Source organism: Pristiophorus japonicus, chromosome 19 (assembly GCF_044704955.1).
Source record: "Pristiophorus japonicus isolate sPriJap1 chromosome 19, sPriJap1.hap1, whole genome shotgun sequence".
In the NCBI taxonomy this organism is placed as follows: Eukaryota; Metazoa; Chordata; class Chondrichthyes; family Pristiophoridae; genus Pristiophorus; species Pristiophorus japonicus.
In genome coordinates, this window is record NC_091995.1 from 46,134,352 (window position 1) to 46,159,426 (window position 25,075).

Consider the following 25,075-nt stretch of genomic DNA (forward strand, 5'->3'; position numbering starts at 1 on the left):
CGCCCCCACCCCCCACATCCATCACCAATGTAAGATTGATCCCTGTGAAACTCACCCAATAGAACTCATCCTGTGAATCCCCTTTCGAATCTCCCACTGTGACACTCCCCCGTGAAACTCCCCAGTAAAACTGCCGCACCTTGTATCATTGTACCTGTGAAATTCCCTCTGTGAAACTCCCCGCCCTGTGAAATTCCACCTGTGAAATTCCCCCTGTGACCCTCCTCCTGTGAACCTCCCCACTGTGAAATCCCCCCTGTGAAATTCCCCCTGTGAAACTCCTCCTTCGAAACTCCTCCCTGTGAAATTCCCAGTAAAACTGCCGCAGCACGTGTCATTGCACCTGGAAACTCCATCTGTGAAACTCGCCATGTAGAACTTCCACAAACCCCGTGAGACACTCCCCCTATGAAAGATCCACATGTAAAACTTTTCCTGTGGAACTCCCGGCTGACAAACTCGCCCACGTGAAAATCCATGTTCTTTAATCCCCACCTCTGTAAAACTCCCACGCTTGTGAAACTCCCCCCGCCCCCCATGAAATCTCCACCCATTAAAACTCTGCACACGTCCCATTATGAAACTCTCCTCTCCCAACACCATGATACCCGAGTTGTATTATAGTACATGAATGGAATTTGTTTCTCCACACCCCAATCCCAGCGGCAGAGCGTTCTCGCAGTGATCAGCAGCCGCACAGCTGTGAAGAGGGTTGTGAGGACTAGAAGTGTTCGGTCCAGGTCTGGGAACCGGGCCGTTTTGTTCTCTTGGGGTTCGGAGCATTCTCGAGATAGTCGTAAGCTGTGAACCAGATTGCATTATTTGCAAGTTATTTAATATAATATGGCAGTCAACGTATTAAAGATGAGGTCATTTGCATTCAGAATCAGCTGAATTTAGAATGGGGAGCAAAGAAATGGCAGACTAATTGAACAAATACTTTGGATCTGTCTTCACTAAGGAAGACACAAATAACCTTCCGTAAATACTAAGGGTTCGAGGATCTAGCGAAAAGGAGGAACTGAATGAAATCCTTATTAGTCAGGAAATTGTGTTAGGGAAATTGATGGGATTGAAGGTCAATAAATCCCCAGGGCCTGATAGGCTGCATCCCAGAGTACTTAAGGAAGTGGCCCTAGAAATAGTGGATGCATTGGTGATCATTTTCCAACATTCTATTGACTCTGGATCAGTTCCTATGGACTGGAGGCTATCGAATGTAACACCACTTTTTAAAAAAGGAGGGAGAGGAAAAATGCGGAATTATAGAGCAGTTAGCCTGACATCGGTGGTGGGGAAAATGTTGGAATCAATTATTAAAGATGAAATAGCAGCGCATTTGGAAAGCAGTGACTGGATCGGTCAAGTCAGCATGGGTTTATGAAAGGGATATCATGCTTGACAAATCTAGAATTTTTTGAGGATGTAACTAGTAGAGTGGACAAGGGAGAACCAGTGGATGTGGTGTATTTGGACTTTCAAAAGGCTTTTGACAAGGTTCCACACAAGAGATTAGTGCGCAAAATTATTCACATGGTATTAGGGGTTATGTATTGACGTGGATAGAGAACTAGTTGGCAGACAGGAAGCAGAGAGTCGGAATAAATGGGTCCGTTTCAGAATGGCAGGCAGTGACCAGTGGGTGCCGCAGGGTTCAGTGCTGCGATCCCGGCTATTTACATTATACATCAATGATTTAGATGAAGGAATTGAGGGTAATATTTCCAAGTTTGCAGATGACACTAAGCTTGGTGATGGTGTGAGCTGTGAGGAGGATGCTAAGAGGCTGCAGAGTGACTTGGGCAGATTAGGTGAATGGGCAAATGCATGGCAGGTGCAGTATAATGTGGATAAATTTGAGATTAACCACTTTGGTGGCAAAAACAGGAAGACAGAATATTACCTGAATGGTGATAGATTAGGAAAAGGGGTAGTGAAACGAGACCTGGGTGTCATGGTACATCAGTCATTGAAGTTTGGCATGCAGGTACAGCAGGTGGTGAAGAAGGCAAACGGCGTGTTGGCCTTCATAGCTAGAGGATTTAAGTATAGGAGCAGGGAGGTCTTACTGCAGTTGTACAGAGCCTTGGTGAGGCCACATCTGGAATATTGTGTTCAGTTTTGGTCTCCTAAACTGAGGAAGGACGTTCTTGCTATTGAGGGAATACAGCGAAGGTTCACCAGATTGATTCCCAGGATGGCAGGACTGACATAGGAGGAGAGACTGGATCAACTGTGCTTGTATCCACTGGAGTTCAGAAGAATGGGAGGGGATCTCATCGACACATATACAATTCTGACGGGATTGGACAGGTTAGAGGCAGGAAGAATGTTCCCATTGCTGGGGAGTTCCAGAATCAGGGGTCACAGTCTAAGATTAAGGTGTAAGGACCGAGATGAGGAGAAACTTCTTCACTCAGAGAGTGGTTAACCTGTGGAATTCTCTACTGCAGAAAGTTGTTGAGGCCAGTTCGTTAGATATATGCAAAAGGGTGTTAGATATGTCACTTACGGCCAAAGGGAATGGAGAGAAAGCAGGAAAGGGGTACTGAGGTTGAATGATTAGCCATGGTCTTATTGAATGGTGGTGCAGGCTCAAAGGGCCGAATGGCCTTCTCCTGCATCTAATTTCTATATATCTATGTAAACACCACTCGGCCGTGAATCATGAGTGGAATTATTGTTGCCTGAGTGACAACCCTTTATTGTAATGGCAACCACCAGAGAATCTACTGAAAGACAACAAGATAGTGTCATAACTGATAAATAGATTTGAAAATAAGGAGAAGAATGATCTGAGGACCCATGTCTTTGAAGACATTTTACATACAGCGGATATACAGCTTTTCAGAAAGTAACAGGTGCAGTGCCTATAAATTTACATAGCTACAGATGTACCACCGCGATTTTCTGTTAAGTTGCCCACTGACTATGAGATCCTGCTGTTGTTTCATGAATTATGTTGGCACTGTACTCACCGCCAATCCATTTGCCTCTTTCAGCACGTCTTTGCTCGGAGCAATTTTGTAAACATAGCCCCATGGGAGTGGTTTCACTTTTCATCATTTGTTCAAGATACAGACAGGAAAATCTGGTAAGGAGGATCACAAGCTGATTTTCCGCCAACCTTTCTATCCATTAACATTAATGTAATGGTTTCAGTATGGGGTGAGTAACCCCCGGCCCATCTCCCAAGTAATGCTTAATACGGAGGTGTCAGCAATAACATCTGTCCCACTGTTGCACCTGCACCGACTCAGTTCTACCATTCAGTGTAGCGTCAGGAGCACCAGTCGCTATAGAATTCTGTCTCTATTGGCCTGAACATACTTTGGTCAAGATTCTGACAAAGCTTGTTTAAGATAAACACAGCTCCCAATGTATTGTGACTGCAGTTAAAGTGACAGCCCGAAAATAAAACTCGAGCAGATTAATTTTATACAGCCTTAGTCAGATCCGTCTGAAACACTACGTTCAGTTCTTGGCATCACAACTCAGGAAGCAAGTGATGGCCTTGGAGGGCTACAGAATAGATTAATGTTAATGATACCGGGGGATAAAAGTTACATTTATGAGAACTGATTAAATAAACGTGGCTTGTATTCCGTTTAGTTTCAGTATTTAAAATGAAAATACGTTAATTCGGTAGCATAGCTCCAGAAGAACTGATTCCTCTGGTGGAGGAAATCCATCATCTTAAAATTTAAGCTCAGTCGTTTAGGAGGGAAATCAGGCAACACTTTTTCATGCGAAGGATTAAAAACATTTGGGCGTCTCCCCTCACAACATGAAGGATGTTGGGTTAATTGAACCTGTCAAGAATACGATTAATACATTTTTGCTAGGTTTAGCTTTCAACAAATGTGGATCAAAGACGGTTAAATGGACTTGAAGTATTGATCAGCCATGGTGGAAGTGAATGGTGGAACGGGCCCGAGAGTTAAGTGGCTGACTCCTCTTCCTATGTTCCTTTGTACTTCATTTGAATCCCAGGTATTAGTGGGAACTGTTGCAAAATGCAACCCCTGTCTATTCGGGGTCCTCTGCCAAACATATATTCAAGTAACTTAATTTTCAGTTTACTTATTGAAAATAATTTTCTGAAGCATACTGATTGAAGAGAGCGACGTGATGCGAGTGAGTTTAATTTTATGGAGGATGAAGGATGAGAGGACGGCCCGGAGACGATTGCAATAGTAGAGTCAGGGAGCACCAAATCCACGGATAAGGGTTTTCAGCACCAGTTGGGTTGAGTTAGGAGCTCGATATTACGAAGGTAGGCGTGTGCAGTCTTGTTGACGGAGAGCTTATAGGGTCGGACGCTGAGCTCTGGGTCAATTAGAACACTAAGATTGCGAACAATCTGCTCCAGCCAGTGTCCAGGGAAGAGAGTTTGGGGCGTGGGCCAAAGGCAATGGCTTCAATATTTGCGAGCAGATGGATTTATTTGCCAAGACAAAGCTTGGGTGGATGATTAAATTGGACAGTTCTATAAAAGAGCCAATATAGGCACGACATGCCCAATGGCCTCCCTCCGTGCTGTAAGATTCTACTATTCTATGATGCTACCTACTTTCCTCTGTTGGGTGGTCTAAAGAAACCCCCTATTAGCGAGATTAATTTATTATCTTTTATCTCAATCCATATGTATTCTGTTCCTAGTTTTCTATTAGTTGTGTCCCTTTTTCTAATTCCATAATTTCATGACTAATTTATACAACTACTCCACCCCATCTTCCTTCTCCATCCTTTTTAAAAATATGTTCTAACCTGCAATATTTAATTGTTAGTCCCAGTCTTTATGTAGCCAATGTTCAGTTCTCCCTGCTGTCCCTGATTCCTCGCTCCGAATTATTGTCTCCAGTTCGACCGTTTACCTTGGTGACTTGTGTGAGTTAGCATACCGGCAGGAAGCTTATGAAGAGTGGAAGATAGAAGGCCGGCCAATGTCATGAATGCCTTTCATAATGGAGTCTATGACTGCCATCTTAGATGCTGTAGGAACCAAGGCAGAGACCTTGTGCTCTGAGGGTGTCTACTAAATGCTACTATTCCTGAGGGCGGAAGCAGATCCACGGCACAGCATTTGTAGCGTGACATGTGCAAACATGCACATTGATGCCGTCTCTCAGATTAATGTTGCCTCTCAACATTGCTTCAACTGCCTCAGAGACCGCCATGTGGGGGAATCATTTGTCAGGGGCAGGTTGACATTCCTTTGGCACTGGAGATACAGCTTTGGCTTTAGAGATACAGCCAACATTTGATATCTCATGTTTCATAGCTGCCATGCGAGTGTATTCAAATGATATTTGAGTGGACAAATGCCCATCTATCTGTTAATCCCTCTTTTACCTCTGCGCAATGTCTGTTAATACTTCCATAATTTTAACATTTCTGCAAATCTGCGGGTCTGATCAGCTGTACACTACTGACTGTATCACATGCTGCATGTATCTGTATGTTCTTCGATTTAACATGTAGCATTGAGCTCACTTAATATATATTATATGTAGTATCAATTAAATAAGATAGCGAACATTCTTGCCCTAACTAAGATCTACAATAAAGCTAATCCATCATAAATATGTGCATTTGTTTCCGCAAATGCCTTGCAGTTATCTGTAATTGTATATTCTCAAATTATGAAGTTTTGTAACATTATTATAGGAATGGAAGCGTCAAAATATTTTGTTTAGAACGTATGATATAAATAATATTCTTGACTTCTTACTCATTCGACAGGCAAAATCATTGTCACATTTATCTGATCAGCAGCATTGAATATGACCCGCCTTAATCTGTCTGTTCAAATGACACTAACGAATGCCGATCCTTATGCAATGCTCACGTGTCATGTGAGGTTTTTCTCAGGTTTAAATAAGAGCTTATTTTGAAAGCAGAAGTTCTGCGTATCCACAATATTAACAGAAGATGTCACTTCTTTCCGAATATGGAACAGCCATTAATTATACAGATAGAAAATATTTACTATCCGATTCTTGCAATAGCTGGTCTTCCTGGTAAGCCGCTTATAATCAGTTAATTTTCATCTTTAACAGTGCTTCGCCGTGTCACTGTTCCTGCAGTCGGTGTAATATTACCTGTTTGTTTCGATGTGTTTTATTTGAAGATTATAATTACCGGCATCAAAGAAACAACTCAAAAAGGCTCCCGGTTTCTGACATATTGTTAATGTAAATCTGACTATTTAAATTCAGCAATTTAGTGGGAATGCCTCAGGCCACAGAGACAGGCTTGTAGTTTTGCAGCTGGGCCAAGTATTAGTATGGGATGGAGTAGCCAAACCAACAATTCTTAAAGGGATTTACAGAGGCTGCTCAAGAAAATGCAAAGGACATTTTCAAAAATACGTTGATGACCTAGAAGAAAAAAAAGATCATCCCGTCCCATAAAACACCCTGGTGCATTGTTGACGCATGCAGCCTCCCTGGGATTGCATCCCGCCCACAGATCGAACCGGCCGGCAGACCAACATCGGAGCCGAATGGTTTCCCGCACTTCCCACCTAGGAGCTGCTCCGGGCGGCCTTCTGGCGCATGCAGCTGGCCAGCAGCGTGTAAACAAGGCTCAGATACTGAAAGTGGTCTTCCTCAGCTGCACGAGACGGGCTCGGAGGGAATGGGCCGTTCACTTTCCAGCCAGTCTGAGGTTCATTTGCATTGAGGTCAATGAAGATGGAAATCGGGCGCACTGTAAAACAGACTGTCTGTGCACTATGAACTGTTCACGCTACTGGCGAAGAACAATTTCACCCCTAAATCTGGCAAATCTTGTGTGCAGAACCAATTTTTCTTGCAACTCAAATTTCCTGGTGTATTGATAACATGACTCTGGACTATCGTACAAATTTCGGTCTTTACCACCTGGTCACACAAAATCACTTTTGTGGTTCGCAGAGTAATGCCGGAGAAGTCAATGGAAATGTAATTTGGGTAAAATGAGCCGCCAATTCACTATCGCCAGTTTTATACCGCTGCCCAAGACCAATTTTTGAGCAAGGTCACTAATTTTCCGAGTTGAGACTCGGGCAATGAGTAATATCACTGTTACAGATTATGGAAATCCAAGGTAATATATGTTTGTGCCAGGCGATGTCATTGATCTCAGGCAAGTACTCGGTAACAGAGCTTAAAGAGCAACCTGAAGCACTTGATTCTGAAACTGTGTGGTGTATTATATTGCTTTAAGTGGTGTCAGTTAGAATTGTGAGGCCGCAAACCAAGATGAGATACATGTTACTGAAACATAAAATGCTGGAAGGACACAACAGGTCAGGCAGCATCTGTGAAGAGAGAAACCGAGTTAACATTTCAGGTGATGACCTTTCGTCATACCTTTCTCGAAATGCTAGCGACCTAAGACGCTAATGCTTTTTATCACCCCACCGAGATGGCCTGACCTGCTGAGTATTTCCAGTATTTTCTGTTTTTATTCCAGACTTCCATAAATGCAGTATTTTGCCTTTGTGCTGCTGAAATGCATCCAGCTACTGCTGCGCTGTTGTAATTCTAAATCCGAGTGGTGATTTCTCCGGTAAACATGTGATTGATTTTAATCTTTACATCCAGGGTGTCCTGCATCGCCTGGGCCAAACACAAAAAGCCAAATCCGGGGAGGCTGTGTTTCCCTAAAAACGGCGGATTGTCCTCCAGTAATATCAATGGAAGAAATTCGGGCGGTGCAGTTAACACCTGGAGTCAGAGCTGCCAGATTTTACTTTCCACATACAGGGGCAGAGCTGTTCGCTCATGTCTGCCTCTCACTCCCCGTCTGATGTTCAGCTCCATTCACTTCAATAATAAAAACAATAACTTGTATTTATATAGCGCCTTTAATATAGTGAAATGTGCCAAGGCACTTCACAGGAGTATTTTTGATTTTAAAAACTAAGATCGAACAGTGTACCAAAAGCTTGGTCAATGAGGGAGGTTTGAAGCAGTGTCTTGAAGGATGAAAGATTGGTAGAGAGGCCGAGAGGTGGAGATAAGAAATTAGGGTCTAGGCAACAGAAGGCACGGCCACCAATGGTTGGGCGATTATTATCAAAGATGCACAAGAGGCCGCAAATAGTGGTTGTGGGGCTGGAGATAATTACAGACATAGGGAGGGGTGAGGCCATGGAAAGACTTGAAAATAATGATGAGAATTTTGAAACTGAGGCGTTTCTTAACCGGAAGCCAATGTAAGTCAGCGAGCACAGGGGCGATGGGTGAGCATGATTTGATGCGATTTAGGACATGGGGAGCCGAGTTTTGGATCAGCTCTAGTTTACGTAGGGCAGAGTGTGGCAGGCCAGCCAGGAGTGCGTTGGAAGAAACAAAGGCATGGATAAGGACTTCTGCAGCAGATGAGCAGGGCAAGGGGCGGAGACGGCTGATGTTACCAAGGTGGAAATAGACGGTTTTAGTTCTGCTGCGGGTATGTGGTCGATAGCTCATTCTAGGGTTAAATATGACACCAAGGTTGCAGATAGTTTGGTTCAGCCTCAGACAGAACATGGGGAGAGGGATGGAGTCACTGGCCAGGGAATGAATTTTGTGGCAGGGACCGAAAACAATGGCTTTGGTCTTCTCAATATTCACTTGGCGAAAATTTCTGCTCAACCAGAACAAGATGTCGGACAAGTAGTGTGATAATTTGGAAAAAGGGGTGCGGTAAGGAAATGGTCGTGAAGTAGAGCTGGGTGTCATCAGCATACATGTGAAAACTGATGCTGTGTTTTCGGATGATGTCGCCAAGTGGTTATAGGTCGATTAAAATATGAGGGGCCAAGAACAGATCCTTTGGGATACCAGAGTTAATGATACGAGAAGAGAAGCCATTGCAGGTGATGCTCGATCTGAGATTAGATCAATAAGAATGGAACCAGGTGAGTGCAGTCCAGCCCAGCTAGATGATAGTGGAGAGGCGTTGGAGAAGGATGGAGTGGCGAACTGAGTCAAAGGCTGCAGCCAAGTCAAAGAGGATGAGGAGGGATAGTTTTCCGTTGTCACAGTCACACATATGTTATTTGTGATGTAATGAGAGCCGTTTCGGTACTGTGGCAGGAGCAGAAACCGGATTGGATGGATCCAAACATGGAATTGTGGGAAAAGTGGGCACAGATTTGCGAGACGAAAACATGTTCAAGGACTGTGGGGAGGAAAGGGAGATGGGGCAGTAGTTTGCAAGGATGGAGGGGTCAAGGGTTGTTTGTTTGAGGAGAGGGTAATGAAGGAAGATTTGCTGGTGAGGAGGACAGTACTTGAGGAGAGAGAACCGTTAACAATGTCACCTAATATGGGAGACAGAAATAGAAGTTCGGTGGTCAGCAGTTTGGTGGGAATAGGTTCAAGGGAGCAGGAAATTGATCTCGTGGACAAGATGAGCTTGGAGTGGTCAAGAGGGGAGAGCGATGAGAACCTGGAAAATGATGTGAGGTCAGGGCTAGAGCAGGGGGAAGAAAGGGAAGAGCTGAGGGGACCGAACGGATGGTCTCAATCTGAGAGACAAAGAAGTCTGCGAGTTACTCACACTTATTGTCGGAGGTGAGGATAGAGACTGGGGAGAGAAGTTCAAAAAGACGATCGCAGTGGAGAATAGAAGCCGAGGTTGATATTTACATTCCAGAATGATTTAAAATAGTGAGCAATTTTGGCAGATTAAAGTTGGATCCGATAATGCTTTTTGTGGTCCAGTCAGATCTATTGTATGCCATGTCAAACAAGTTGTCCGCCATGTCATTTAAAGTCTGCTTCACTTTCACTTAAGGAAGCCAAGATCAGGCCTGTACAGCACGAATGGTGAGTGAGCATAATTGTTTAAACAGTGATTTCGACATCAAGGCTTGTAAGAAAGGTACAGCAATAATCATGGGAATGTTAATCTTCAGATTAATTGGACAAATCAAATTGGCCAAAGCAGCTCTGAGGAAGTGTTGATAGAGTGTATCCAGGACGGTTTCCTTGAAAAGTACAATGCAGAACCAACCAGGTAGCAGGCTATCTTGGATCTGTTACTCTGTATAATGAGATAGGATTAATAAATTATCCCATAGTAAAGGATCCTCTCGGAAAGAGTGATAATAGCATGATTGAATTTCTAATTAAGTTTGAGGGTGAGAAAGCTAGGTTGCAAACTAATGTCTTGAATTAAATAAAGGTAATTACAAAGGTATGAAGACAGAGTTGGTTAATGTGAACTGGGAAAATATATTTCGGATTAAGACTGTAGAAACGCAATGGCATACATTTAAGGAGATATTTCATAACTCTCAGCAAAAATTTATTCCAGTGAGAAATAAAGATGCTCGGAGAAGGATGAACCATCCCCGGCTAACTAAGGAAGTAAAGGATGGAATCAACTTGAAAACAAAGGCATACAATGTTGCAAAGGACAGTGGAAGGCCAGAGGATTGGGGCATTTTTAGTAACCAGCAAGGGATGACTAAAAAAAATGATAAAGACAGAGAAGATAGCATATGTGTGTAAACTATCAAGACATTTAAAAACAGACACTAAGAGCTTCTACAGGTATGTAAAAAGGAAACGAGTTGCTAAAGTAAACTTTGGTCCCTTAGAGAATGGGACTGGAGAATTAATAATGGGGTTCAGGGAAATGGCAGAGACTTTGAACACATGTTTTGTATCAGTCTTTACGATAGAAGAAACTAAGACCATCCCAATAAGTGATAATCAAGGAATTATTGCGTGGTGGGTGGTGGGGGTGGTGGGGTGTGAACATAAAACATTCACTATCACTAGAGATAAAGTTTCAGGCAAACTAATAGGAATAAAGCAGGACAAGTCCCCTGGAACTGATGGCATGCAACCTTGGGTCTTAAAAGGAGTGGCTGCACAGATAGTGGATGCATTGGTTGTAATCTACCAAAATTCCCTGAATTCTGGAGAGGTCCAAGCAGACTGGAAAGCTGCAAATGTATCACCTCTATTTAAGAAAGGAGTCAGACAGAAAGCAATAAATTAAAGACCATTTATCCTAACATCTGTCATTGGGAAAATGCTGGAGTCAATTAATAAGGAAGCAGTAGCAGGACGTTTAGAAAATCATAATGCAGTCAAGCAGGGTCAGCATGCTTTTATGAAAGGGAACCCATGTTTGACAAATTTGCTGGAGTTCTTTGAGGTTGTAACGTACAGGGTGGGTAAAGGAGAACCAGTTGATGTTGTACATTTGGATTTTCAGAAAGCATTCGTTAAGTTGCCACACAAAGTATTACTGCACAAGATAAGTGCTCACAGGATTGGGGGCAATATATTAGTATGGATAGTGGATTGGCTAAATAACGGAAAACAGTGAGTCGGAATAAATGGATCATTTTCAGGTTGGCAAACTGCAACTAGTGGTGTGCCACAGGGATCAGTGCTGGCTTCTCAACTATTTACAATATATATTAATGACTTGGATGAAGGGACTGAGTGTAATGTAGCCATATTTGCTGATGATACAATGATGGGTGGGAAAGGAAGTTGTGGGGAGGAAACTGCAATGGGATATAGACAGGCTAAGTGAGTAGGAAAACATTTGGTAGATGGAGGATAATGTGGGAAAATGTGGGGTTATCCACTTTGACAGGAACAATAAAAAAATATATATTATTTAAATGCAGAGAAATTACAAAATGCTGCAGTACAGATGGACCTGGGGCCCTTGTGCATGAAATACAAAGAGTTTGTATGCAAATACAGCAAGGAATCAGAAAGGCAAATGGAATGTTGGACTATATTGCAAGAGGGATGGAGTATAAAAGTAGAAAACTCCTACTACAACTGTACAGGGTATTGCTGAGGCCACACCTGGAGTATTGTGTGCAGTTTTGGTCTCCTGATTTAAAGAGGGTTATACTTGCATTGGAGGCTGTTCAGGGAAGGCTCATTAGGTTTATTCCGGAGATGAGGGGGTTGAATTATGAAGAAATGTTGAGCAGGTTGGGTCTATACTCATTGGAGTTTAGAAGAATGAGAGGTGATCTTATTGAAACATATAAGCTACTGAGAGGGCGCAACAACGTATATGCAGAGAGGATGTTTTCACTCGTGTGATAATCTAAAACTATGGGCATAGTTTCAGTATAAGTGGCCACCCATTTAGAACTGAGATGAGGAGGAATTTCTTCTCTCAGAGGGTCGTAAATCTGTGGAATTCTCTGCCCCAAGGAGTTGTGTAGATTGGGCCATTGTATATATTTAAGGTGGAGATAAACATATTTTTTGAGTGATAAGGGAGTGAAACGCTAAGTGGAATGGGCAAGGAAGTGCAGCTGAGCCCAAGATCAGATCAACCATGATTTATAAGATGACGCCGCAGGATTGAGCGATCAAATGGCCTACAACTGCTCCTATTTCTTATGTTCTTATCAAAGGTGGTTGTTTGGTTGTGATGGAGCAGATCGCTAGCTGCAGAAATGTCATCGTGCAAGAAGGGCCACAGGCTGTACAATTGGGAGTTGATAAGTGTAGCTGTAAGAGAGTGGGGAGACAGTTTTCTCCAGCGCCGTGCAATGGAATAGGGTTGGGGAGAATTTGGCAGGCGGATGTAGGTGGAGAGCTGTAGTTTGAATGGACGGAGGGGTTGAGGGTTGTTTTTTAAGGGTAGTGGTGGTGACAGCAGATTTGAGGCAGATGGGGGCAATATAGAACTCAATATCATGCGAGACGTATAACCGGCAGCCAATGCGCTACCTCCTGTTCAGCGCTACTGCGCAAAACCAATTTCTAGATTCATCCTGTCTTTCATGATTTTTTCAATAATTTTCCCACCACTGAGGTTAGCCTGTTATTACTCGGCCTATCCCTTTCTCCCTTCTTAATCATGGGTACTACATTAGCAGTCCTCCAATCCTCCGGTACCATGCCCAAATCCAAAGAGGATGGAAAATGATGGTTAAGGCGTCTGTTATTTCCTCTTTTACTTCGCTTAACAGCCTGGGATGCAGTTCATCCAGGCCTGGGGAATTATTTACTTTCAAAGCTGCTAAAACCCTTAATACTTCCTCCCTCACTATGTTTATTTCATTCAGAATATCACACTCCTCCTCGAAAGCAGTATCTGCATTGACCCTTTCCTTTGTGAAAACAAATGCAAAGTGTTCGTTAAGAACCCTACCAACATCTTCTGCCTCCACACAAAAAATACCCACATGGTCTCTAATAGGCCCTACCCTTTTTTTAGTTACCCTCTTACTCTTAATATATTTATAGAACATCTTTGGGTTTTGCTTAATTTTACCAGCCAGCAGTTTCTCGTGCTCTCTCTTAGCAATCCTGTTATGCCCGAACATCAAATGAATTTCGAGCTTGGTACACGTCATTTTGGCAAGGAGTCTTAGCCCCCGCACAGTTAACCCTTTCTCCCGCATTCAGAATTCTCCTTCTACCTGGATCCCCCACCCTCCTCTCTAATCCTCTCTCGATCTTTTCATTGCCAATAACCGACGTGACATCAGCCGTCTCTACTTCACTGCTCCACTCACTCCAACCTACCTCCATCTGAACTTGCAGCACTCTGTGTTCTCAGATCCAACCCTAACGTTGTCATTAAACTTGCTGACAAGGGTTATGCTGTTGTCATTTGACGATCCGGCCTCCACCTTGCAGAGGCTCAACACCAACTCTCTGACACCTCCTGCTACCTTCCCCTGGAACATAACCCTACTACCGAACATTAATTGATAGTTTCCAAGAATAACCTCATCACCTTTGGAGATCTTGCCTCCACAGCTGCCAACCTCATAGTCACCCAACTACGCAAAGCTCGCTTTCACCTCCTTCCCAAGATCCACCAGCATGACTGCCATGGTATATCCATCGTTTCAGCCTGGTCTTGCCCTACAGAGGATATTTCTTCCTATCTCGAATCTGTTTTTCACCCCTTGTGCAGTCCCTTCTGCCTACTTTCACAACTCGTACGATGCCCTCCATCACTTTAACAGTTTCCAGGTTCCTGGCCCCAATCATCTTCTTTTCTCTATGGACGTCCAATCCCTCTACACCACCATCCAACTCCAGGATGGCTTGAGGGTGCTACGCTGCTTCCTTGAACCGAGGTTCATCCTGTCCCCATCCACCACCATCTTCCTCCGCCAGGCTGAACTTATTCTCACATTGAAGATCTTCTCCTTTAACTCCACGGACTTCCTCCAAATTGAAAGAAAACTATGGGAACATGCATGGGTCCTAGCTATGTGTGCGTTTTCATGGGATAGGTGGAACAATCTTTGTTCCAGTACTACTCGGGTCCCCTCCTTCACTTTCTTTTCAGTACATTAATGACTGTGTCCGGTGCCATTTCCTGCTCTCGCCCTGAACTAGAACATTTCATTCACGTTGCTTCCAATTTCCACACTTCCTTCACCTTCACATGATCCATCTTCGACTCCAGTTTCCCCTTCCTCGACTTCTCTATCTCCATTTCTGGGGATAGGCTATTAACTAATAACCATTACAAGACCGCTGACTCCCACAGCTACCTGGACTACACTTACTCCCACCCCGCTTGCTGTAAGGACTGCATTCTATTCTCCCAGTTTCACCAGCTCTGCTGCATCTGTTCTCACGATGCAACCTTCCATACTTCTACTTGTTACAAGTCTTCCTTTTTCCTCAACCAAGCATTCCCCTCTATCGCGGTTGACATGGCCCTCGACCGTGTTCCATTCCATTTCCTGCATTTCATCTCTCACACCTTGCCCTCCCTCATAGAACCGTGATAGGCTTCCCCTTGTCTTCACCTTTCACCCTACCAGCCTCGCTATTCAATGAATCATCCTCCACCATTTCTGCGAGCTCTAGCAGGATCCCACCATCAAACACATCTTCCCCTTTCTGCACTCTGAGGCGACTGCTCCTTCCGTGACATGCTGGTCTACTCCTCAATCACACCGAACAATCCTGATCCTTCTCATGGCAGGTTCCCGTGCAAGAGCAGGAGATGCAACACCTCCGCTTTTGACAGTCGGGGGCCACAAACACTCCATCCATGTGAAACAGAGATTTATTTTAATCCTTGCAATCTAATAGACTGTATTCGCTGGTCAGGATGTGGTCTTCTCTATGTTTCAGAAACCAAACGCAGATTACGTGAGCAAATTGCGCAACATCTCCATTCTGTCCGTAAGAGTGACCCCGAGCTTCTGGTCACCTGTCACTTTAATTATTCACTCCACTCCCAGTCTGACCTCTCCGTCCTCGGCCTCCTATACTGTCCCAATGGAGCTTCAACGTAAGCTTGAAGAACAGCACCTCATCTTTGGTTTAGGCATGTTACAGTCTTCTGTAACCAACATTGAGTTCAGCAGTATCAGACCATAACCTCTGCATCTAAATGTTCAGGTGTCACGTGTTGATGATTCTGCCATTCCAATTTGCAGCATTTAACCTCTCTTGCCTTCCACTCTATCACAGACCGTCCCTTTTGTTTTTTGCTCCCCGACCCGCTTTCCCTGCATCTGCACCTGATTAAAATCTGTTCCATCGCTAACCTTTACCAGTTTTGACGAAAGATCACTGACCTGAAATTTGAAAAATATTTTATCTCTCCACAGATGCTCCTTGACCTGCTGAGTGTTTCCAGCATTTTCTGTTCTTATTTCAGATTCCAGCATCCACAGTATTGTACTATTGAAAATTAAACTTTTTGCTGGTCCTATCAGCCCGTTGAGCAAATCAATAGATAAATAGTTCAAATCAATAATAGCCTTTAGTCCATCTGCTGTGAGTTTATTAAAATGTGTATTATTTACGAGAACGGTAGGAAAGTGAAATACCAAGTCACACATCAAGAACAGACAGACGGCCGATAAACTGGGATATCATCATTGTACAGGATGTCCGGACAGTCACAGAGGTTTCCAATGCTGTGATTCTGCAAGCTACAGTGCTCAAAGCTTACGTTTCCACTCTTGACAGAGATTTGGATCTGAGGCAAAATCCATTGCTTTTATCTCCTGGGGGAAGTACATGCGGTCTCTTCAAATGCGTTACTATTTACCTGGTGGCTATGGCAGCTGCTGATCTACCGGTCGTGATATTTGATGTGGTGCTGTATCAGTTGAATTAAATTTATGTCCTGGATTCATTCCTGGACTACCCTCCAGTCTGCAGTCTCAATGTGTTCCGGACTTTTGCTTCTATTGAATGTTCTGTCTGGTTAAGTGTCGCTTTCGCCACTTGTTGCCAAAAATGAGATTCCATATTGCACAAAAATTCTATGGCGGTGGTTGTAGCAATGATATGGGGCTGAACTTTCTGGAAAACATCCCCATTTACTTTATTTTTGAACCTTAGGTAGGCATTAACAACATACCGTGGTTATGCGTGGTGAAATCCAGCCTCGACACTGTACCTATATGGGTCACATTCTTATGGCTTGACGCAGCTTTAATGCCTTTGATTCAATTTCGTTTGATCCTTATATTCAATGGTCTGGCCACCAGGCACATTCTGCTGACAAGTAGAATGCGAACAGGTCCCCGGAGCAGCGATAGTGACCCAGAAATGGACAATTGGTCATATCAGACAGTTTTATACTGTTATGGATGGTAACTTTTATTGTTATGCATGTGTGAAAATGATGGATATTCAATATTTGCAGACAGATTACAGTAATCCTTTCACCGTCATGGAACGATCTTGATATATGCTGCAGGATTTGATTTCTTACGCAAATACCATTATTTATGCAGTGTCCCAGACTAAATTCAGAGCGGAGTTAAAGAATCTGATTAAATATCCCTTGGCTGTAATTACTAAGGTAGGGAACTAATTGAAGGGTCAGAGTCTAACCAGAACTGACTGCAGATAACTAAGAAAATAGCGAAACACTGCGGATGCAGGAAGTCTGAAATAAAACCAAAAAATGCTCGAAATACTCAGTGGGTCAGGCAGCATCTGTGGAGAGAGAACCCTTTCGTCATCGACCTGAAACGTTCATATTGTTTCTCTCTCCATACAAGCTGCCTGACCCGCTGATAATTTACAGCATTTTCTGGTTTTTATTACAAAGTATTGAGACTTGCTTCCACCTTAATTATGCAACATGGGCAGCAGTTGATGCACCGCCTGTTATTCGTTCAATACGATGCTATTTTCGGTCGAGTTTTATGGAGAGGAAAGTCAGGCGGGTATCACTGACCTGCCACCGCCTGTGTTGTGCCGCACCTGAAGGTGAATTTCTCCCTGGGCTGGTGGAACTTTCACGTCTGGCGGGATCTAGGTCAATGAAAGGACAATCGGGCGGCAGTTATAAACGGAAGCCGAAACAAAGAAGCTTGTTTTATGCCCACGCCGCTCTCTCTCAAATATTCTCTGAATCTATTTGTAGTTGTGCGACATTTCAACTTTCAACTTGACTCTCTGGAGAAGATTTTGATCTTACCGGTGGAGCCTGGAAGGGGCTTTGCGGATTGGCCACCAGTGATAAATCCGTCTTATTCTCAGTCCTATTGTAATCCCAGCGTTAGCAGCAGAGGGATTACACTGGCCTCGCTCCCTTCAGTTACACAAGGAGAAGTGGGCTCGGGATTTGCTCCGGACCGCTGTATTGGCGATGCTGCAGGTGAAATGTGAGTGTGGACAGGAGCGGGCTCGGCTGTGCTTCCAGACATTGAATAGTGTTTCCATAGTCACTGTTTCTGCTCACAAGGGGAGACTGTTTACCTGAGGCCAATGTCAGAGTCAAGCCTTTGGGAAATAGGGGTAGAAGGAAAATGAAATCATGTTTGGGATAATAATTGTAACGATGTTAACAAAACTTATGTAAAGTCTCTGGCATGCCATTATTCCGTGGGGCAGTTCTGTAATACTTAAAGCGGAGTTTGTGCAATTCTAGATGTGATTTGACAATGTTGTTTCAATGTTAAGCAAGTCAGTAATATTTTAGTAAAGTAACTGAAGCATAAGGCATGGGTGAAATGTTCATGCAAATAGAGTTGTTTCAGTAATAAAGCAATTGATTCACGACTATTATTTCAGCATGTTCCTGGATCCAAAACAAGTCTGGAGTTTGACCCTCTCAGGTTCTGGTTAAACAACGTTGTAATCTATGAGTGAAATACAAATTTTAGACATTCCCGAGATAATGCAGCAGAGCACAGTACAGAGAGTGAAGTGACTTGTTCACACTCTTTTCAGGGTTCTTCCCCCCCTGCTCTCCATTAGCTCCCACAGTGCAGCCCTTAAAGTGGCCGTTCCCCAATCCTCTGTAACTGCTGCTCTGTGAATAGCTACACTGCAAGAAGTTGGATTTTTCAGTTACCATTTCCCCTCAGTCCCAGTGAAAAACACCTGCTGGACGCCATTCCTGATGGGAGGCTGAAATCAGGAATTCACAGCCTCTGTTTAGGAACATAGAAACATAGAAAATTGCTGCAGGAGGAGACCATTCGGCCCTTCGAGCATGTATCACCATTCAATATGTTTATGACTAATCATGCAACTTCAATACCCCATTCCTGCTTTCTCTCCATACCCCTTGATCCCTTTAGCCGTAAGTAAGGGCCACATCTAACTCCCTTTTGAATATATCTAACGAACTGGCCTCAACAACTTTCTGTGGTAGAGAATTGCACAGGTTCACAACTCTCTGAGTGAAGACGTTTTTCCTCATCTCGGTCCTAAATGGCTTACCCCTTATCCTCAGACTGTGACCCCTAGTTCTGGACATCCCCAACATCGAAAACATTCTTCCTGCATCTCATCTGTCCAATGCCGTCAGAATGTTATATTTCTATGAGATCCCCTCTCATTCTTCTAAACTCCAGTGAATATAAGCCTAGTCGATCCAATCTTTCTTCACATGTCAGTCCTGCCATCCCGGGAACCAGTCTGGTGAACCTTCTCTGTATTCCCTCAATAGCATGAATGTCCTTCCTCAGATTCAAGGTGTGGCCTCACCAAGGCCCTGTACAACTGCAGTAAGACCCTGCTCCTATACTCAAATTCTCTCGCTATGAAGGCCAACATGCCATTTGCTTTTTTCACTGCCTGCTGTACCTACATGCCAACCTTCAATGACTGATGTACCATGACACCCAGGTCTCATTGCACCTCCGCTTTTCCGAATCTGTCGCTATTCAGATAATATTCTGCCTCCCTGTTTTTGCCAGCAAAGTGGATAACTTCACATTTATCCACATTATACTGTATCTGCCATGCATTTGCCCACTCACCGAACCTGTCCAAGTCACCTTGCAGCCGCTTAGCATCCTCCTCATAGCTAACACTACCACCCAGCTTAGTGTCATCTGCAAACTTGGAGATATTACTTTCAATTCCTTCGTCCAAATCATTAATGTATATTGTAAATAGCTGGGGGCCCAGCACTGAACCTTGTGGTACCCCACTAGTCACTGCCTGCCATTCTGAAAAGGACCCGTTTATTCCTACTCTTTGCTTCCAGTCTGCCAACCAGTTCTCTATCCACGTCAATACATTACCCCAAATACCATGTGCTTTAATTTTGCACAATAATCTCTTGTGTGGGGCCTTGTCAAAAGCCTTTTGAACGTCTAAATACACCACATCCACTGATTCTCCATTGTCCACTTTACTAGTTACATCCTCAAAAAATCTAGAAGATTTGTCAAGCACGATTTCCCATTCATAAATCCATGCTGACTTGGAATGATCCTGCCACTGCTTTCCAAATGCCCTGCTATTTTGTCGTTTATAATTGATTTAAACATTTCCCCCATAACTGATGTCAGGCTAACTGGTCTATAAGTCTCTGTTTTCTCACTCCCTCCATTTATAAAAAGTGGGGTTAAATTAGCTACCATTCAATCAATAGGAACTGATCCCGAATGTATAAAATGTTGGAAAATGACCACAAATGCATCCACTATTTCTAGGGCCACTTCCTTAAGTATTATGGGATGCAGACTATCAGGCCCTGGGGATTTATCGGCATTCAAGCCCATCAATTTCCCTAACACAATTTCCTGACGAAAAAGGATTTCTTTCAGTTCCTCCTTCTTGCTCAGCTCTCAGTCCCCTAGTATTTCCGGAAGGTTAATTGTGTCTTCCTTAGTGAAGTCAGGACCAGATTATTTGTTCAACTGGTCTGCCATTTCTCTGTTCCCCATTATAAATTCACCTGATTTAAAACTGATTTATTCGAATGACCAGCAGTTCACAAATACCAATCTCCTTTTACCAGCTAAATGCTCACAGTCCAACAAGGATCTATTTTATTGGACATATTGGAGAGAAATAGATTCAAAGGCAGAATCTCGGTGAAAAAGTGCATCATCCTAACTAGTACTGGGCTTTCCCTGAGTGCACTTGTCGCTGCTGTCGGGGAGTTCACATTGGCTCCAGGATTCCTGGGCTCGCAAGGAGGGAAATAGCTGGGGTTCTGATCCTGATGGCCATCCACTGACCCCTGCAAGAAACGGGACTTCCATGTCTAGTGTAACACACGTGTGTGGCTCCTCAGACCAGGTACCCAAGGGCTGCCCGTTTTTGGGAACCAATAGTTGTCAGGAGAAAAAGGTGGACAGAACAAGCAATATTACAGAATTCAACATGCACGTTAATTTGACAGAGGTGCAGTCTTTCGGATAAGACCCTAAACCATCTCTCCTCTCAGGTGGACGTAAAAGATCCAATAGCACTAGTTCAAAAAAGTGTAAGGGGAGTTCCCTCTGTCCTGACCAGTATTTATCCCTCAATAAAAATCACTGAAACAGATTATCTGCCCATTACCACATTGCTGGTTGTGGCAGCTTGCAGTGCGCAAGTTGGTTGCCGCCTTTCCAAATTGCAACAGTGAATAAATGGTTCATCGTTGGATGTAAAGCTCTTTGGGACGCCCTGAGAGAAAGGCGCTACATAAATGGACTTTTTTCTTTCTAACAGATCTTTGGCATTGAAATATAATCCTGTGGCAGACCAAAAGATTTCCAGCGAAGCCGCTGTGCAATACTTTTACAAATAAGAGTGCAACATTATTTCCTGGCCTTTCCTCTCGTTTACACCTCCACATACAGATTAAAATTGTAACCACAGTCAGCTATACCAGTACACACATGACAATCAGCCCCACCTGCTTGTCTTTCTCTATTTTTCCTTCTGAAAAATATCAGAAAGATCGTATAACTATATATGCGGCTTGACAGTTTTAAATATAATCAGTGGCAACCTATGGCCCTGCTCATGCTCAGTAGGATGATGCACTGTTTTAAATGTACGAGTTCCTACACCATATAGTGCTCAATGTATTATTTCACAAAGATGGGCCCAGGTTCATTTAAAGTCACAAAGTTCACTTTTTGTGAATAACCAGAGGTTCTGGTCAACGAGAGGTGGGCAGGCTGTAAAGGTGACATGGGGGGCGGGGAGTTGCTGGAGAGAGAAGCAATGGCTGTGAAGAGTGAAGCGTGGTTTCCTGAGTGATCGGGGCTGGGCCAGCGATATGCTGGGAGGCCAATGGAAAGGGGTTGTGGGCGAGCTGCCCAGCGAGGCAGGTGGAAAGCAAGCTGTCCCCTCCCCCACAACCACCCCTGGATCGCTGGCTGAGGGGATCCAGGTAGGGAAGTGGCAGAGTCCTGTGTCTGCGGGTCTGGTGAAAGGGGCAACATGAGGGCTAATTAGTCGCAGTTGAATCGATGATGCCCACTATACCAGCTCCCAGGGCTGGGGGATCGACCGTTCCAACAGGTACGTTTGATGGAAGGGTGCTCAGGTTGCAAGGTTGCAGCTCATGAGACTTTTAATTAACCAAATTATCGACAGTAAAGTTTACTTTTAAATCAAATTGTTAAATGCTGACCCCTTTTTTATCGATAGCAACAAAGCTCATATGTCAATTTCTTGACTTATTTTGTGGGGTTTGGAAATGCAGGTAGGCCATGTGCAATTTGGTTCAGTCATTCATTTAATTGAACTCTTTCTGCTCTCTATCTCTGTATGTAGTGTTTGCTATTATTGATGGATTGTTCAGTATTGCTGTTCATGTCCTTACCCCAGGGGACAGTCTCCCTGACAAGTTGCTGTGTTCAATATGACAGGAGTATTGTTTCCCATCATACAGATCAAATTCAAGGCTTGTCATTAGCTGATACGTCCATCTTCATTGGATAATACTCCAGTAGGTTTCATCTCAGGGGCATGTTCTCAGACCACTCTTCTATTTATACATGACTCTTGAACAATCTTTGCCCACTGACTTTAGAGCAATCCAATTAGTCCCACCCCCCGGATCTTCTGAGTAAAAGTAGAGTAACGAGAACTAGAAATGGCTCCACGTCTAAAGAACCCTAACATCACAAACAGTGCATGGGGGTCTAAGACACTTCCGTCTCTTTACCTTGTACTTTCTCACCACATTCCTGACCAGCAGGAACCTGTGCTCAGAATGTGCCGGCGAATCTCTACAAATGACACAGATCAGAGTCCAATCATCCTCAGAAGAGTTTCAGCTTCTCATCGTGTTCCTCACAGTGAGACCACTCCTTCTCTGGGTTCGAATTCAGCTCCAGCTGCCTAGCTTTCTCGGAGAGATTGGCCAACACCTCGGTATTTATTTAACATTTCCGGGGGAAAACTGCACGACATTCCGTGCAGGACAGGTCCTGCTCCTGGTTTTCCCAACATCGCTAGACATAGGATTTAAAGAAGTTGTGATCACAATCCAGTCGCATCGGCTCCACAAAGAGAGACAGGCAGATGGAGCAGGTAAAGTCCTCGGGCAGGTGAAGACCTCTTTATTGGCAGCCATTTCGACTCCACTCCCTCTTATCCTGGAATCTACACTTTCTCTTTCATGTCTTTAATTATTGCATACTAAATGGCAATTGACCAATAACAGGTCGTTGGTTTTTAGATTTGAAACACATGGAGCTGAAACTCATCATTTGACTGGAGCAGGAAATGGGAAAGCTGCTCCCGTCTATTAACACGATGGAGATGATGGAGTGCAAACTGCTCATTACCAAAGGACGGTGTTCCCATCACTCCACCAGTGTTCCATGAGATAATATTGAAATATAAATTCTGCTGTTTAGAACAACTTGAGATACACATTCGTTTGCACAATTATGACTTAAAATTGGTATCAGGAGAACAAACCGTTCCCTTTTCACCATTAATTTATTTAAACCAAAGTCAAATTAAACACAATAAGTTGTTCATAGAATGATATAGCACAGACTTCAGGGGACTTCAATATCCATCACCAAGTGTGGCTCAGTAGCACCACTACTGACACATTTGTTTATAATGTATTCGTTCTGGGGATGTGGGTGCCGCTGGCAAGGCCAACATTCATTGCCCACCCCTAATTGCCTTTGAGAAGGTGGAGTGAGCCACCTTCTTGAACCACTGCAGTCCATGAGGTGAAGGTATTTACGAGACCATTCAACCACATTGCTGTGGGTCTGGATTCACATATGACCAGGCTGGAAAGGATGGCAGAATTCCTTCCCGAAAGGTCATTATGAACCAGTTGGATTTTTATGACATGGAGACTACGTGATGGTCATTCCTACCAATACTGTCATGGTTTTTTCAATTCCAGATTCATTTAATTAACTGAATTTAAATTTACCCCGTTGCCGTGGTAGGCATTGAACTCATGTCTCTGCATTATTAGTCTACGCCTCTGGATTACTCGCAACATACATCAGTAACAAAAGCACTATGCTACCCCTGATCTGTATTATTGCTGAAGGAAAGAACTGCCAGGCTGGTCTGCTGCAGGTGGTGAGAGAATTAACATGAGCAAAATAACTACTTGAACTCGTCTTCGCGAGCCCACTTGTCGCAGATGCATCTGCCCATGATACTGTTGATCGTCTTTGTGGAGACAAAGACCCATCTGCACACAGAGGGAACCCTCCATTGGGTTGTGTGGCAGTACCAAAGTGCTAAGTGGGATAGATTCAGAACATAACTCACAGCTCAAAACTGGGCATCAATGAGGCACTGTGGGCGTTTTGCAACAGCAGGATTTTATTCCACCACTATCTGGAACCAGCATCTCCTCACTCTACCATTACCATCAAGCCAAGCGACCAAATCTGGTTCAAGAGCATGCCAAGAGCAGCACCAGGCTTGCCTGAAAATGAGGTGCCAACCTGGTGAAGCTACAACACAGGAATACATGCATGATGAACGGCAGAATCAGCATGCTATAGAAAGGGTTAAGCAATCCCACAACTGATGGATCAGATCAAGGCTCTGCAATCCTGCCACATCCAGTCGTGACAATCCTGTTAATTAATCAACCAAAAAGAGGGAGAAGCTCCATGAATATCCCCATCCTCAATTCTGGCAGAGCTCAGCACGTGTGTGCAAAAGATAAGGTTTAAGCGTTTGCACTATCCTCAGCCAGAAGTGTTGAGTGATCCATATCGGTCACCTCCTGAGGTCGCTACCATCACAGATGCGAGACTTCAGCAAATTCGATTCACCGCATGTGAAACCAAGAATGGCTAAGCGCACTGGATGCAACAAATTCTATGGACCCCGACAAGTTCCCAGGTGTCGTGCTGAAGACTTGCACTCCAGAATTAGCCACATCTCCAGCCAAGCTGTTCCAGTACAGCTAGAACACTGGCATCTACTTGTCAAAGTCACACATATATGCCCCTTCCACAAAAAAGCAGGCCAATTACTGCCCCATCAGGCTACTCTCGATCATCAGCAATGTGATGGAAGTTGTCATCGACAGTGCTATTAAATGGCACTTACTCATCAATAACGTGCTCACCAATACTCTGTTTGTGCTCCACCAAGACAACTCAGTTCTAATACCTCATTACACCCTTGGTCCAAACGTGGACAAAGGAGCTGAATTTCAGCAGTGAGGTGAGAGTGATTGCCTTTGATATAAAAGCAGCATTTGACCAATTGGTACATCAAGCCCTGGTACAATTGCAGTCAATGGGCATCAGGGTAAAAAGTCTCCAGTGGCTGGAGTCATATCTAGTACAAAGGAAGATGCATGTGGTTGTTGGAGACCAATCATCTCAGCCCCGGGATGTCGCTGGAGGAGTTCTGCAGAGCAGTGTCCTAGGCCAAACCATCTTCAGCTGCGTCATCACTGACTTTCC

At 43.9% G+C, this 25,075-nt stretch overlaps 1 pseudogene; it reads right to left on the reverse strand.

Moving 5' to 3' along the window:
* Positions 1 to 23,607, reverse strand: part of LOC139230203 (zinc-binding protein A33-like) — a 650,536-nt pseudogene extending 626,929 nt beyond the window's left edge.
* Between the last annotated feature and the right edge of the window lie 1,468 nt (positions 23,608 to 25,075).